This window comes from Stegostoma tigrinum, chromosome 11, assembly GCF_030684315.1.
Source record: "Stegostoma tigrinum isolate sSteTig4 chromosome 11, sSteTig4.hap1, whole genome shotgun sequence".
Classification (NCBI taxonomy): domain Eukaryota; kingdom Metazoa; phylum Chordata; class Chondrichthyes; order Orectolobiformes; family Stegostomatidae; genus Stegostoma; species Stegostoma tigrinum.
The window spans coordinates 18,067,188-18,079,641 of record NC_081364.1 but is presented as its reverse complement, the minus strand read 5'-3'; the positions used below and the strand labels follow the sequence as shown (position 1 = coordinate 18,079,641).

Genomic DNA, 12,454 nt, shown 5'->3' with positions numbered 1-12,454 from the left:
TACTCTCCATGTATCGATTGTGAATTGTATTTGGCAAGGTTGAATCTAATCCTGATAAGCAGTTAGGTTAACACAGTGTGGAGCTGGAGGAGCACAGCGGGTCAGGCAGCATCAGACGAATGGGAAAGTCGATGTTTTGGGTCAGAACCCTTCTTCAGGAAAACAGATTTTCTGAAGAAGGGTCCTGACCCAAAATGTCATCTTTCCTGCTCCTCCGATGCTGCCTGACCCACTGTGCACCTCCAGCTCCACATTGTGTTATCTCAGACTCCAGCATCTGCAGTTCTTACTATCTCTGAAGTAGATAGGTTAAAATTGTTCTCCTGATATGTGTTACTGTATGGTATTAATATTGCCATTATTCTTAAAATAATTTATGGCAATGTTTCTCTTTGAAAGCAGATCCTTTGAGGTTAAGACTAGGGAGTCCCTGGGAGTGCATCAACATTTGCAGTCTCCTGGAAACATCTCAGTAACTGTGAGGGGATTTCACACAGCAAATAAATAAGCTCAATGGTTTGTGCTCAAGTTCAAGATTTCATAAACCAGTGCAAATCTAAGATTCACTGAAAACATCTCATCAAGCCAAAGTTTGGACAAGTCAAAGCTTGTGGCTGTTGTCACTCAAATATTAACAGAAAGGAAAATAAAGCATAGTTGAAAAATTGCATTAAATGGACACGTTCATAGTATTTGCAGCTTTCTAAACTTACTTTATTTATTCATCCATAGGATGTAGCTATTACTGAAAAGGCTTGCATTTATTGCTCGTTCTTAGTTGGTCTTGAGAAGGTGACTCACACACCAGAATTACCAGGTTCTAAGCTGCCTTTGAAGCCACTGTCTATATATGGCCGTTCCTGTTCAGTTTCTGCTGATGCTAGGCAATACAACTGAGGTAATTGAACTTATGTCGCTCAATTGTTACTTGCCACTGATGATACTGAGCCTGATGCTCATGGGTACAGTATCTGAGAAGTTGCAATGATGCTGAAAATATCATTAGCAAATATCCCTGCTGCTGACCTTATGATGGAAACAAGATCATCAATAGTTGGTCCTCCCTAAGGAACACATTACCACTGGATGTCAAGAGGAGGTGCTGAGATGCTCTTATTGGAGAAAATCATTGGCTGGCACTTGTGTAGCATGTATAGCACAAGGCATTTATTGTCCCAAGAGTGAACATTGTCCAGGTCTTGCTGCATGAAATGGTTTAATAGCCATGAAACTGTGAAAGAAGCTGAACATTAGTTTCTGGTTGATGGAATTTCATCTCAGTAAATGAATAGCCTAAAGAGGGAGGAGTGGTCCAGAATGGTTTTGTACACCTCTTTAAAAACTCAAGCCTCAATTCGAGAAGGTGTCAAAACAATGGTTTAAAATATGACTAAAAGGATGCAGTATATTGAAACATTCAGAAATGTGCCAGATTTGAACACTAGTTTCTGCTGAGTTTGAGGATACTATAATTGAATAGTTTGTGTGTCTGTATTCATGTGACAGAACCATAGAATCCCTACAGCGTGGATGCAGGCCACTTGACCCACAAAGGCCACACTGATCCTCTGAACAGTGTCTCACACAAACCCACACCCACACCCCTACCCCATCCCTGTAACCCTGCATTTCCTACGGCTACTCCACCTAACCTGCACATCCCTGGACACGATAGGCAATTTAGCATGGCCAATCCACCTAAACTGCACATCTTTGGACAATGGGAAGAAACTGGAGCACCAAGAGGAAACCCATGCAGACATGGGGAGAATATGCAAACTCCTCACAGACAGTTGCCCAAGGCTGGCAGGTTCCTGGTCTTGTGAGGCAGCAGTGCTAGCCAGATGTCAGATGAGGACAGAGCAGCCTTTGCAGTTTGAAGATACTCACACCTCATTCTTTCCATGATTCACATTTAAAGATGTGTCTTTTGCACAAACTGTCCCATGATTGCTGTGAAAATGGACTGCACATGGGAATAGGAAGAGGAAAGTACAGAATAAAAGTGAATTGGAATTCTGTTTAATCCTGCACATTTTTTTCTGCTTTAACATCCACATTTTGAAAGTTAATGTGCACTGAGGGTACACAGAATAATTTGGTCATCTTTCTTAGACTAATCTGTATGTTGTGTGGAAACATTGACTAACGCCCCCAGTCGCCAAATTTTCCACAAGTTTAAAATCTTCCAGAAAAATGTCCTCCTGGACTGAGATGGAAAAGCATGGTATTCCAGGTCATCTGTCACTTTAACTGGATGTGACTTCAATATAATCAGCACCAGCACTCACTGTCAAGTGGGAAACATGTTGTGTTCTGCTGTGATGTCAATCATCAGAGTGAAACAGATTGAGATGGGAGGCTGGCTCTTGCAGCAGTGGCAATGATGTGTGATAAATTCATTTCACAGCATTGTCCTAGCTTGTCCGTGCCTCTTGGAATCATTTTCCTGTCAGAATAAACAGCTGCTGGACCCATTCCAAAAGCATAGCCTGTGGAAATCAAACTAATAGCAGCTCCATTTGCTTTGAGAGCACAGGAAACCATCTCGCTCAAATGAGGAGGTGTACTACACAGAGAATTTACATAAGTGCTGGGCAAGCTTCCATGGTATTGCTCATGGAAAGCTTGGATATGGTGTAGGGGCAAAACTCCTGCATTGTAGGGGTCTCCCATTTCAGATGTGGATGGGGAAGGAGTTTTTCACTCAGAGGGTCATTTTGCCTTTGAGGCTGCCTTCTACAGGAAGCAGCGGAGACAGGGTTGTTAGATAATTCTAAGGCTAAGGCAAATGGATTATTGACTAATTAGGGAGTCAATATGATTGGAGGTGGGGGGGGGCACGGTATATACACAAGAGTGGAGATGAGGCCATGATCCAATCAGGAATGATTTTATTGACTGGCGAGCAAGCTAGAGGGGCTGAATGGCCTGTTTCTGTTCCTAATTTGTATGTCTCTATTACACTGTATACTCTATAAAGAAAGGAATTTTGGGCCGTTTGAAGGTTGTAAAAGGTACCAAATAAATGCATGCTTTTCTTTAGGTTTATATACTAGCCTGGGCTTGAATGCTCGTGTGATGTAAATGTCACAGTCAAAGATCCACCCACTAATTACCCCTGCATTGACACCCCTGCATCACTGAGCGTTCGAAGCCAACTAGCCAAAAGGCCAGCCAAAAGAAAACAGCATAAAAGGATATCAACGAACTGTAAACTCACAAACAACAAAAAGTGACTGTTTAACTCCCATGAACATGAGTGAACCAGAGAGACTGATCTGTATGCCTTTTAACTTTTGTCTTTTTTTGGACTCAGTTCTTATTTCTAATCTGTGAGTGTATGTGTATATGTGGTGTGTTATTATTTATTTTGGGTTTAATAATTAATAAAATCACCATTTTATTAACTCAAGAAAGCCTGATTAAATGAGCCCCTTTTAAACCAGAAATTGATTTTGATCTGGGAGAAAGGAGGGATTGTTTTTAAGTTGATCTTGTTGAGACTAACTGAGGGGTTTGGTAAGTACAGAAAGGAAACCAGTCCATTCCTCCTCAGCCACAATTTGGGCTATCCCATCTGGAACTGCAATAACTTGAGGATCCTTGTCTGGGATTGGTTGGAACAATGTTTTTGTCTGCTGGGAAGCACCTGATGGAGATGCATTGCTATAGGCACACACCTGTATAATTTGAAAATATAACTCACTGACCAATCCCTACCACTCCCTGCCCACATTCACCTACCACCATCCCACCTACCTTCCCCAGCCCAACACTCCTCTCTATTTATTGCTGAGCTCCCTTCCCCCTCCCCATTTCTGAAGGGTCCCGACCCGAAACGTCAACTTTCCTGTTCCTCTGATGCTGCCTGGCCCGCTGTGCTCCTCCAGCTCCACACTGTGTTATCTCTGACTCCAGCATCTCCAGTTCTCGCTATCTCCAGCTTTAAACCTACATTTTTTAGAATGAAGAGTACCCAAGTATGTCAGTTTGCATGTTTTGGCAACTAGGAAAATTCAAGGATCTCTGGTGAACTGTAGAGTCATAGATTGGAAATAGAATCCCTTCAGTGTGGAAGCAGGACATTCAGTCCATCATGTCTACACTGACCCTCTGAAGAGCATCCCACCCTGACCCACTCCTCCATACCCTATCCCCTTAACCCTGCATTTCCCATGGCTAATACACCTAGCCTGCATATCCCTGGACACGCTGGGCAATTGAACATGGCCAGTCCACCTAAGTTGTACATCTATGGATTGTGGGGCCAAGCCAGAGCATCCCCAGGAAACCCATACAGACCCAGGGAGAATGTGCAAACTCAACACAGGCAGTTCCCCAAGGCTGGAATCAAACCTGAGTCCCTGGCACTGTGAGGCAGCAGTGCTAACCACTAAGCCCAAGTCATAGTAGCACTGATGCTTCTCCATGCAGGCACTGCATCTTCATAGCAAATGCTTTCAAAATACAAAAAAAAAGCCTTTCGTTTTTCACAAAATTAAATTAGTCCTCCTGCGAAAAGTGACTTGACCCAATGGGTTTTGTTTGGATCTAAGTTGTTGGACCTTGAAATCAACCCTTTTTGTTTGATGTCATATTGAGGTTTAATTTCTACCCTTTTGTGTTCAGAAACTCTGAGACATGGTCAGTTTTGAAGATGATACAAAACTAAGAGGAACGGTACAACTAGAGGAGGTGGCTTAAAGTTGCTGAATGAATGAGGCAAAATCCTAAGTGGGTTGAACAAAGGCAGGTTGAATTCAATACAGACAATTGTACACTGTTGCACAGAGAAAGGAAAAACAACTAACATTATTATTTCATGAATGGCGTTGAAATAGTTCAGAATTCTTAGGCCAAAAGGGTTGAATTGCCACATCGATCTTTTCTTTGGATTAATGCATGGTAGGTTTGCAATATGAAATTTAAATACATATGTAATAAACAAAGACAGAAATTTCTGGAAAATCTCAGTATGTCTTGCCACAACCGTGGAGAGAAAACAGAGTCAACATTTTGAGTGCAGTGACCTATGCTGCCAGACCTGCTGAGTTTCTGCAGCAATTTCTGATTTTGCCTGTTTCAGATTTCCAGCATCTAGCAGTTCCCTTTGTTTTATTAAACACTTGAATGTCTGTTTAGAGAAAAAAACTGCTGTGGTCATATCAATCAAATGCTACATGGTTAATTCCAGTTATTTCAACCAGAAACCATGCTAGCTGTACCAAAACAGAACATCTCACATGTATACATGTAGATAAAGACTCACTGAGATCAAGGTGAGGGCACAACAGAAAATAAGGTTTCAACAGATTCTTATCAGCTTTTTTGACGTAAGTACATAAACTCCCTTTGCTCGCTATACCAAATACACAAGATGGAACTTGTTAATTGATATTCTGATTATAGAGTTGCTTTGATAAACTCCTCCCTCTTCCCTTCTTCTCTCTTTCCCTCCTTGCCTGCAGCAATCTGTTTATCATGATATAGATGAATGAGCAGCTCGACTAGCTCCTTTATTTCCATTGACTTAGATCACTAACACTGTGTAAATTCATGATTTCATCACCCAACTGTTCCTGCAATTTACACATTCAGAACAGATGCTATGTTCTGCAGTTTCCATGGGTTTTGCAATGTGTTACTTAATTATTGTCATCAATCTCTCACTGTTTACCCCCATTCGCAAGAAAAATCTCACAGCACAGTGGTAGTGTCCCTGGCTCTGGGCCAGAAGACTCAGGTTAAGGTTCCACCTGCACCAGAGGTGTGCCATAACATTGGGCTAAAATAAATAGTACTCTCAGTGAATGCTCTCCATTATTCATTGCTCACACACCTGGAATCACAAGATGGATTTGAACTCTGAAATCTTCATATCTGAAATCGAATTGGCAGGCAGTTCCACAGTTAGTAATGATGGAAAGCACATAAGGTGAGCAGCGAACAAACTCACTTAACCAAGGCAAGCAACTCTTTAAAATTGTACAGCCTTGAGAAGGAGTCTAAGAGATTCTAGCTTGGTTCACTGGAATATACTGGTTGCTATCATGTTTCATTTCAATTTCAGAATAGTTTGTTTCACTGAGAAACACCCATCATTCATACATAGCTCACATGCAATATCTTACGCAAAGTTATTACGTCAGACTAAAATTCTAGGGAGGAAAGAAAGGTTACTCAAATTGATATTCCGATTTAACGTCATAAAGAGATGTGAGGGCTATCACCTCCAGTATATCCATCTTTATTTACAGTAATTTGCAGAAAGTGGCCATTCAACCCACTGAATCAGTAATAACTCTCTATGGAACAATCTCGTCTCTCCATTCCCTCACTTTATTAGTACCCATGCATCAGTGCTTCCTCCAAATTTGGAAAGAGAAATTATGTGCCTCTATAAACATTTTACCAAACACGTTCCTCATGGTAAGGTAGCTAGACACAGATGGCCAGTGGTGTGCCCAAGGATTAGCCTAGTGGATAATGCAGGTCCTATACATTGACTATCACACCTCAGGGTTACTAACCGCAAAAGGGGGAAATAGCAGCAGCCCCTATGATCTGGGGTACACCACCACCATGACCTGGGGCTGCTGCAAGACAGTTGTCAGCGCTGAAAACGACAACCAGAAAAGTCACTTTACACCTTCATGTGTGGCATTTGTGGCAGGACCAAACTCTTAATATTGGTCTTCACATGCATCAAAAAAGGTGCATCAAGTTAAGATACCACTCCACACACCAACCTAGATGGCCGCGTGCTGAGCATCCATCATCTCTCGTAGGTGGAAGTGTGCCAACTAAAGGCCTCTAACAGATTAAATTACCATATTGTGTTTTAAATGTGCTGCCATCTACTGACAGAAACAGCAAAACACCTACCACGAGTGGCACAATAACAAAGTGTGAAGCTGGATGAACACAGCAGGTCAAGCAGCATCTCAGGAGCACCTGAGATGCTGCTTGGCCTGCTGTTTTCATCCAGCTTCACACTTTGTTATCTTGGATTCTCCAGCATCTGCAGTTCCCATTATCTCTGATTCCATGAGTGGCACGGTGGCTCAGTGGTTAGCACAGCTGTCTGGGTTCAATCCCACCCTTGGGTAACAGCCTGTATGGAGTTTGCAAGTCTTCCCTGTGACTGCGTGGGTCATCTCTGAGTGCTCTGGTTTCCTCTCACAGTCCAGGTTAGTTGGATTGGCCATGGAATGTTCAAGGATGTGAGGGCCAGATGGATTAGCCTTCAGAAACACAGGGTTTTGGGATTTTATGGGGTTTCTGGATTTGTGTGGGATGTTCTTTGGAGGGTTGGTGCAGACTTGATGGGCCTAATGGCTTTCCCCCAACTCTAGAGATTCTCTTGCAGACATTCTTCTGCACCAAAGGATAAAGCTGTGTATCAAGCAGAGATTAATAGAAAAGTAAACAATCTCTTTCTATTCCCTTGAATTTCAGGGAGGCAACCCTGCAACATTCAAATGGTCAGTAAGATCAGTGTGCAGATCACCTGCTCCGTACAGTCCCAGCTGTTGGGAGAGGTGTAATGATACATTTACATGACACTTGCATACCATTTGAATGTCTGCACTGATGTCAGATTGCACCCATGCTGAGACGTTCCTGAAAATGAACATGAGCTTCAAATGGGATTAAATTCTGTCTCGATGCATCTTAAACTCTCAAACATTTTGGGAAGTGATGCACCAAAAGGAGCCGTCTCAGTGAGGCAGTCTGAACAATTAGAAATTGCTGGAGATGCTCAGCAGGTCTGGCAGCATCTGTGGAGAGAAATCAGAGTTACTGTTTCGGGTTGAGTGACCCTTCTTCAGACCTGCATCCACTGTTCTTTTGGTTTTTAATCTGAGCAGATGCTGCATGTGAGCACAGACAGAGTACAACCCACTTCAAGGTTGGATGGTATTTCTAGCAGGTGGAATGCAGGAACCAACGGGGAGAGGTTATATGGTTCCATGGTTCAGAAAACAGCCGCATTGAAACAGAGACTTTTTTTTTGGTTAGTGGGACATCCGAAACATGACATGTGCATGGGTTTTTACACTTTTTGGGAGATGATCTCAACTTAGTACAGTTCTTTGGTAAGGTAAATTAACTTTTTGGATTGGTCCTGGAACACTGTTAGAAGAAGTAAGGTGCTCTTTCAGAGGTAAGGTCTTCTTTGGAAGAGGTAAAGTGCCCTTTATCGGATTATCTAAAGTATCTACTTCTGGCAGCGTATTTAAAAAAGTGGATAAATTCTTTGTAACTATCGAGGTGTTAAGGATTTTACTATCATGGCCTTTAACTTTAAAAAAAAGCTTTAGGTTTGCTATTTCACTGTCTGTTGATATAAACCTAAGAGATATCATTATATGGTCTGAGTTACAGGGCTAATTTTGTAACCTCTTATTATGACAGCAGTGTGCCTGTTGCTTTATAATTTCACTGACATCAAGTAGTTAAGAAGTTCTTGATGTGTGATTATGAATATGAATTCCTATTTTTATAAAGAATTAAGTATTTTATGGAACTTAAATATAATGAATGAATTTTTAATAGAAGTTTTTTTTAAAGAATAGCAAAGTCAGGAACAGAGACTTAAAACTTTAATGTGGCATAGTTTGGATTTAGGATGAGTTGCCAAAGTGTAAGGACAAAGGATAATGGGTGAGAGCATGGGTTTGCATTAAATTGGCATAGGACAATAAAAGGCCAATAGGATTTCAGTAAGAGGCAGAGAGGTATGGAGGTATAAGGGGTAATGTGTTGATTGGTGGGTGGAGGGTGCAACATCATGGGCTGGAATGAATGGGGCATTGGGAGCATGCAGGGTAAAGGGTGTGGGCTGAATTTACTTTACTCCTTTTAATACAAATCATGGAGCACTAAGACTGGCATTTCACACAGCCCTGGCATTCTCTCTGCTGCCTCCACACTGAGGGCCAACTACTGTTAATACCTGTTGTCTCCCAGAAAGAAACTCTGACCATCTGGGATACTTTGTAGATATGAGAATTCTCTCAACTTTGCCCTTCTGCTTTGGGAGCAAAAGTTCAAGTCTCCATATGTTCAACCTGTTTTGGTAAATTTGCTAAGTTCATATCAAATGTAACCAAACCTGTTCCATCGAAATCCTTATCATGTTTATTTCATTAGGGGTTTTTGTTCCGCACCATATCCCAATCCCCTACTTGAACATAAAAAGCAGATTGCCAATGGAGATCATTTGGGATGGAAATTGATCACTGTAATCTCTGCCCTGAATTCTAGATAAACATTCTACATAAAACTCTAAATACAGAACATTAAAGTTTAAAATTCATCCTTATATTAATTGCCTTATGCCCCCTGAAAAGAAATCGAATATTATGTTGCTAAAGCCTCTAGAACACTCAATTCCCCTTTTCAAGATATCAGACTGCCTTCCCTTTAGTTAAAAATGCTTTTGCATTTGTCCTGGCTAAAGTTCTCTTTTTACTCTCACATGGGGTTTGGGCATTACTGGCAGGTTAACATTTGTTGCCCATTCCCAACTACCTAGGAATTGGTTGTCACTATGGGCCATTCCGAGAGCAATTAAAAATCAACCACATTTCTGTGGGTCTGGAGTCACACGTAGTCCAAACAGGGCAAGGATGGCAGATTCCCTTCCGTGACGGAAACTAGTGAACCAGACGGATTCTTTTAGATTATTAACAGTGATTCTATGGTCGCCATTACACTAGCTGTGTTTTGCAGTTTCGTTTAATTTGGGATTTTATTAAATTATAATTTCACCAGCTGTCATGGTGGAATTTGAATCCATTTGTCTTGAGCATTAGCATTCACACTACTGAACACATGCTTGGGCTACCATGGGGAAGGTAGTGGAATGGGATTCCAAGGTTCAACCCTTGTGAGATGATTGGTTTGACCCATAACGCATTAGCTCATGAATGCCACCAAACTCCTCACTCCTCCAAACATATGCATATGCACACCCAGGCATACATCCCAACCTAAGTAGACGCCACCAGACACTTTGCACTTAACTGCTGTTATGTGCAAACTCAGACATTGAGACTGTTACTCTGTGATGGCCCCAAAGGGGCCCAAAATATGGAAATAATTCTGAAGCACTTCGTGAGATTCAATTTGAAAATTGTTCTGGAAGAACGTTAATAAAAACATGCAGCAAAACTACAGCTAAAATGTAACCAGGGCAGATACTTTTCAATATTAAATGGGGCAGAAATGAAAAGTACCAGTTTTTCAGTGATCTACAGGTCATAAAGTAAAGACAATGTGCACTATATGTAACACTGTCAAGGTCACAAATTATCCCAAAACACTTGACAAAATTGGCAATGGGTGAGGAGGTACGCTGAGAGGATATTTCCCCTCATGGGAGAGTCTAAGACCAGAGGGTATTGTCTCAGTATGAAGGGACACCAACATAAGGCTGAGTCAAGGAGGAATTTCTTCTCTCAGAGGATTGTGAGTCTGGAGCTTTTTGCCATGTATAGCTGGGAGAGGGTAATGTCCTTGTGTACATTTATGGCTAAAAGAGACAGATCCTTGATCAGTCGGGGAATCAAGGGTTATGGGGAAAATGCAAAAAAGTGGACGTGAGGCATGTTGGATCAGTCACGATCCTATTGAATGGCAGAGCAGGCTGGAATGCCTGAATAACCTACTCCTGTTCGTATTCCTTAAAACCAGGAGAGGGATCAAACTCCACGCAGATACTATGTGAATAGACTGGGAAGGTGACCAAATGGGGGCTTGTTTTTAACATCAGGAACAAGAAGGGTTGAATCGGGACTTTTGAACATTTCCCCTTCATGGAAATATGTCATTATTGCAATAGTGATAATAATGTGATGATCAGATTGTTGTTACCTTCAAAGGATTAATTTTCCTCCAACATTTAAGCTATTTGTTTAAAGCTTGAATGTTCATGTAAAGCCAATGGGATATCTTGCTATCCAACACAGTCAGGTTACGAGTCATGCCTCATTAATGTTATGTGCATGCTGCATCATTGTTACCATGGCGTTACTTGCGCCCTTGCAGCCGTGAACCTGTTTATAATTTTAAAGAAATAAATTCAATGTGCATATTGATTTATTTTAAAAAAGAGCGATTTTCATCAACTGAAAGTCAGGATGCACCATTATAAAGTAGATCATTCACATTTCAATTGTGGATATGTAGTTTTTGTTTCAAAAGGTATGGGAATATGAATCAAAGTCCTTGCATTTACTGTTTGTGCCATCACACGCTGCCATCTGTTCATCCGTTGTCATACAGCAAATATCACACCTCATTTGGCCTGCAACAACTATTTTGTCCTTTTCCAATTATCACAATTACATACTTTCACTCAGCGAGCGTCTGTCACATGCCCTTGGCCATCCAAGCATTATCTCAGCCTTTGCACTACGTTCAGTCAGACATCATCTAACTTCAGCATAAAGCCAGGGTCACGTGTCCTCATTCACATAGAAACTATCTTCACACCACCAATGTGTGCCCTACGTTGCGCAGACATTGCCTCATATCCTCATTGATCCTCCAGCACAAAGCCACTGTCGCGTATTCTTGGCCACGCAGCTGCTGTCCTCTGATCTAAACGTATCCACTCTTGCATTACGCACAGACCATCGCACGCCTCACTCCCACAGTCTCTACCTCATGACTTTGGTTATCCAGCCCTCAGTTGCGTATCTACTTTCCTTGATCACCTTACTGCTATCAGGTTTCCATGGTTACCCAGCCGCTAGCAATTTTCCTCGGCAACATACCAACTGTCTGAAATCCTCAGTGACATTACCTGCTGTTGAATTACCTGAGTCTCACAGTCTGTAATGTTACAGCCTCCTTGTAGGCTCAGACTCACCAGGTGCTGCAGGCACAGAAAATCCCTTTCACTTTCAGAATCCAGCAAATCCTCTTGGGCAGGCAGCTGAGTTCGATATATGTCTTTTCTTTTTCCGCAGCAGGTATCTGTGACCCAGATTTGGATTTTCATTAACTCGAGCATGTAATCGGTGACTCCGTTTCACGGTTGAATTTGAAGAAATCTGTTCTTCAAATGCGAACACATCCCTAAATAAAACCGCAGCTCCTGTGACTCTTCAGCAGTGTAGCACGTATAGAACAGTCAGTCTCCCTTCCTCTGGCGGCTGTGAGCTGAGTAAGCACCTCCAGCTGTAATGTTTGTTTGCGTATGGGCAAAAACTCCATGTGTTGGGGCGGTGCTCACCGAAGCTGGCCTCACACATCACGGAGGATATAATGGGATTTGACTGCAAAGAATTAATTTGCTCCTAACCTAGATCTGGCCCAGCGTCCATGCCTCTCTGGGCAAGATTTAAACAGAGTTCTGCTGGGGACTGCAACCTTGCCAGAAGCAACTGTCGGATCATCTGTCTGCATCTCTTTCTTTCTCTCTCTCTCAGAATAGACG

The 12,454-nt window shown here is 42.0% G+C and overlaps 1 protein-coding gene across 3 annotated transcripts in view; it reads right to left on the bottom strand.

The window, feature by feature from the left end:
- Nucleotides 1-12,203, bottom strand: part of LOC125460438 (uncharacterized) — a 78,838-nt gene extending 66,635 nt beyond the window's left edge. For 2 of the 3 annotated variants that reach the window (XM_048547945.1, XM_048547944.1), the window contains exon 1: nt 11,885-12,203. The gene's annotated coding sequence lies outside the window, so the exon portion shown is untranslated. Of the gene's footprint in view, nt 1-11,833 lie in introns of all 3 variants that reach the window. The other variant, XM_048547950.1, reaches the window with a different exon arrangement.
- Nucleotides 12,204-12,454: the final 251 nt, after the last annotated feature.